General features: G+C 37.3%; 1 pseudogene; it reads right to left on the bottom strand.

The window, feature by feature from the left end:
- Positions 1–1,914: 1,914 nt before the first annotated feature.
- On the bottom strand, positions 1,915–2,033 carry LOC111734905 (annotated as a pseudogene).
- Positions 2,034–4,844: the final 2,811 nt, after the last annotated feature.

The raw sequence follows: 4,844 nt of genomic DNA, 5'->3' as shown, positions 1-4,844 counted from the left end.
CTTTTCTATTCTTTTATTTCCCTACTCCTTTAGTTTTTCTTCCTTTCTTACTTAAAAAAAGATAGCTAGCTAGATAGGTAGATAGATGATAGGTAGATGATAGATGATGGATAGATGATAGATAGATCTTTTCTATATCTATATAGATATGTACACACACATACAAATTACATATAGATATATGCATAAACACACTAGCCTGTCCTCATTCCCCACTGGTATAGATCATCGAAGACTGACTTAAACCTTGTGTTCTGAACTGTGGGAATGAGAGAAGAAACGTATTTCAGCTTTTCTCTTCCCTGTGGGATTAGGTTTGTGGCCAACCCTCAGCTCTAATGAGCCTTTTTTATAAAGATGCCAGCTTCCCCGGGGGTTCACACCTCCTACACGGCAAACCTCAGTCTTACTGCAGCCACAGTTTGTATTTTATCTCCAGAAAACTTTCTCTTGGTGCCGCCAACACACGGGAATTATTAATTAATACAAAGCAGTGCACGTTCCAACAGCACAGGGGAAGGATCTAAGGTGACTACAGCCTGCTTAACATAAAATCTCTCCAGTTTTTAGAGCCTCGAAGTTTGATGAAGATTTTGCTTTGCTCACAGTAAAACTGGTGGAAAACAAAGACATCAGAGTATTGCATCCAGAGTTGAACTTTATCCTCACACTGGATCGTATATAAATTCATGAACTTTTAATTCCAGGCGACATTTACGAGGGAATAAAGGAAGAAAGCTTGGCAAATGATACGTCCGCACACAAAAAAGCTGGCTGAAAAATCACTTGCTGGCGCCTACCAATACTCCCCACCGATTGCTGTGGAATCCTCCGAGGTCTCTACTCCCAAGACCCTTCGAATAGATGTTCCAAAATGCCTCCCAACCCTTCCCTCACAGAGCTCTCTCAAAACACACTAAACTGAGTAGCTAAATTATACCTGTTCCTCTTTGATTCAGGTCTCTACACCCCCAGGAGTTGGGAAGGAGCTTGGAGTTCAAGGCTCCTGTGCCATTCTGCTGGATTTGGCATCCCAAGAGCTTTAACTGAATCCAGAGTGTGAGCAGGTGTTGTCAGTCTTCATATCTTTGGAAAATCTCCATAGTGTAGGGAGAAAAATGAAAAGAAAGTCCTAGTTTCCCAGAATTTACAGAAAAACCAAGTGTCAATATTTATTACTTATTTTCTTGGAAGGTACTTCTTCATACTTTATTAGTATAATGTATAAACTACTTCAGAAAAATAAGAGGTTAATTGTCTATATTACGGGCATTGCCATTCTTTCAGAAATTATGGGTGATGGCTTTACCGAGTTCAGCAAATATCAAAATTAAGCTCAGGGAAAAAATGATGCCAATTCATTTGGTGACATTTTGCTCCCTTTAGCCTAATATAGCTCAGTACATCAACATCTCTCTAGAGAGACAGTGTGTTTTAGTGGTCTCAGTCTTGGGCTCTGGAGTTGAACTTGCTTTGAAGATTAGATCCTCCATTTACGAGCTGTTTGACTTTGGACATGTTACTTAACATCTCGGTCCTCTCTGCTTACTGGGAAGTTATACATAACGTACAAAATATTTCTGTTCTTTCAGTGGTTACCCTTAAATTTTCAAAGGCATACCTAATTTAAAGTTTGCAAGTCCTCAACATTTTTATGCTTTTCCTAAACAGTAACAGGACAGAAGACCATTTTTACTCTGATCATTTACAGCTGAGAGTGGCCTGGTATTTTAATTCTGTCTTGTTTGTTTTATGACCAAAATGTGTCACAATCAGTTATTATTTTATCAACTTTTTTAACCAATCAAAACTTTCTTTCTTTCTTTATTAGGCGAGGCAACCCTTGGTTGAACTCACAGATTGCAAAGACCTTGTCATCTTGCGATCCCTTATTTTTTTATTTTTTATTTTTTACACCTACAGTACCTGGTCTTCCTAGGTAGTCTCCCATCCAAGTACTGACCAGGCCCGACTCTGCTTAGCTTCCGAGATCAGACAAGATCAGGCTCGTTCAGGGTAGCATGGCCGTAGACTAATCAAAACTTTTTTGATTAATTACATGCTTGTCAATTTTTTTTGTATCACATTCACTCTTTTGGGTTCAATTTCCTTCTTACTAAAATACACCTTTAGAAGGTGCTTTCAGCCAGTGTCTGTTACCAAGAAACTCAGAATGAGACTACTTATGTCTTTGGCTGGCACTCACACTTGAGTTAAAGATTAGCTAGCTAGAGATGGAAATCTAGGCTAACAGTTATTTTCTCTCAGTATATTGACAATACTACTGCATGTCTTCTGATTCTGTTGTCGCCTTTAAGAAAACTGCTGCTAAGATAGTGGCAATTCTTTCAGAAGCAATTTTTCTTTTCTCCTCAGTTGCTTTTATGATCTATTCATTAACTCTGTTTTGTTTTTCACTTTCACTGTTGCATGTCTAGGTACGGTCTTGCTGTACTTCCTGAATCTGAATATTCATGCCTTTCATCTACTGTAGAATATTATTAGGCATTATCTTATAAAAAGTTGCCTCTCCTCAATTCTCTCTAGTCTTTCCTTATAGAATTCCTATGTGACATATTTTGGGTCTTTTCTTTCGATCTTTCATATCTCCTATCTTCCTTTTCTCACATCTGTGTTACCTTCTGGGTAATTTTTCTCAGGTCCATCTTCCAGTTCAAAATTCACATAGATAATAACATTCAATCTGCTATTTATCCTATCGTTTGAATTGCTATCTTTTCCATTCAATCATTTCCTTTTTCATTGCTAGACATTCTATTACTTCACTTCTGAAAGTTCCCTTTTATTTTTTTCTTCCCGTATTGTCTTACCTTTTCTTTGAATACTGTCATTTATGTCTTCAGTCATATTAAGTAGAGTTATTTTATATTCTCTTCCAGATAATTTGTTTACTTTTTGCTGCTATTTATTTTTGCCAGCTGACCTTGCCTATGTGGATTGCTTCCACGTATCCTTTGTGCTTTGGGTTTGCAGGCTCAGGTTAAATGAAGCTTCTTTGTAGGCATCCTGTCTTGGATGAGGTACTTCCTTTAGAGAGGTGTTCAATTTGCTCCCACAAGGTACTGGAGGGTACTGTGGTCTGAGACCAATTTTAATACTAAATTCTCAGGCTGGAGTTTCCAAGACTATGTAGGTAAATTAAAAACCCCAAATTCACATGTGGTAGAGACTCATGTTTAAAACTTCCCACAGGATATTTTACTTTCCCACTCTAGCCCACGCCAAGAAAGGCTAGCTAGTTTCTCTGAGTCTTCCACTAGTAATGGGTGAATTTTTTCAACAAAGACATACACCTTTGAAGGCATTGGCCTTCAACTTCTCATTGTATATGAGTCCAAATCTTTATCGTCTGTCTCTGCATGGGTGTGAAAGTCAGATTACTGAGACTGACACTCCCTCTCTCCAACCCCAACTCCTGGGAGGCACCAGTTCATACTGACATTCTGATTCTCATATACTTCATTTCTGCCCCTAAGATATCCCTTACCTTCCTGTGAGCTCCAGTAAGCATTTAAAAGGCTTTTAAGTCATATTTCACATAACATTTTCAAGTTGTCTATTCCATAAAATTTCCACAATCATATTATCTCTGTTTGGTCTGTTAATCCACATGGATGTATTACTCTATGAAAAAAATTTTTAATGTATAATGCAGTGATAGAACACAAACAGCTACTCATGAGATGTAGCATATCCTTGCATTAGAGTAGCTGAAAAATATGGCCCCATAGGCGAATACCCTCTTATAAGAAATAATTGATATTTGATTCTTTGTTAAATAAACGCTGAATACTATGGCATGTAATAAGCCATACATGTAATAAGTTCTCTCTCATGCAACTTCCCGATTTTCTCAACTAAGGTCACCATTTCTTAAAGTCAAATTATCGATAATAATTATATATATTTATTTAATACTTATCTTACATATATTGTAGAAGAAAAATAAAACCAACTTCCTTTTAGATGTTAGCAAATATATTAACATCTCATGAAACAGTAGTTTTGTAGAAAACCTTAGAAAAATCTATAGGAAATAATACATTCAAAGGGCATAAGCTTGAGAGACAGATGGATCTGGGCTCTGATGCCAATCTCTATTATTTTTTGGCTGTGGGACATTAGGTGAGTTAATTAAGCTCTCAGAGCTTTCTATTCTTCATTAATAAAAGAAGAGATGAGAGCTATCTTGGCCAAGTTGCAGTCAGGATTAAATGAGAAGATGAATTCAGCAAATGCTGAATGAACAGTAGTGGAAAGACAGAAGGAAAAAGGAAGAGAGGGGGGAAGGAAAACTTGAAATGTTCAGGAATTCAGGTTGCCAGTTCCCTCACTTCATTAAAGATCAGGAGTATATTGGCCATGCTCTCCAAGTGAATTAGCCTACAGCCAATTTCTAAATAATCTGTGTTATCATTTATTGGTATCATTCATGCAAATTCATTTCATGTCTTCTGGGAAGTTTAATATAACAACAAAGACAAGTCAAATTGCCTAGAGCCCTAAGATGTTTGGAGCCATCTATCCCTCAGGAAGGTCTTTTAGTAAACAGTGGAGAGCATCGAACAATGAGACCCCCTCCTGGGAAAAGAGCTCCTAAAGTGACTTACTAATGCTGATGGCTGTGACAAGAGAAACACTACCTCTGAGTAAACTGAACTTTCAACTTTTTTTCCCCATCAAAAAAAGAAATTTAAGAAAGAATCAGAGCAGGAAGGTCAGAGAGAATAAAGCTACACAATGCTTTTGACAAGCACCCACAACAATATGCAGAGTCCTGATAGCCTTCCAGAAATTTCTAAAGGAAGAAAAAGAACATTGTA

This window comes from Pteropus vampyrus, unplaced genomic scaffold, assembly GCF_000151845.1.
Source record: "Pteropus vampyrus isolate Shadow unplaced genomic scaffold, Pvam_2.0 Scaffold9232, whole genome shotgun sequence".
NCBI classification, from domain to species: domain Eukaryota; kingdom Metazoa; phylum Chordata; class Mammalia; order Chiroptera; family Pteropodidae; genus Pteropus; species Pteropus vampyrus.
The sequence above is the reverse complement of the archived record's forward strand: the minus strand, read 5'-3'. Positions and strand labels throughout refer to the sequence as shown.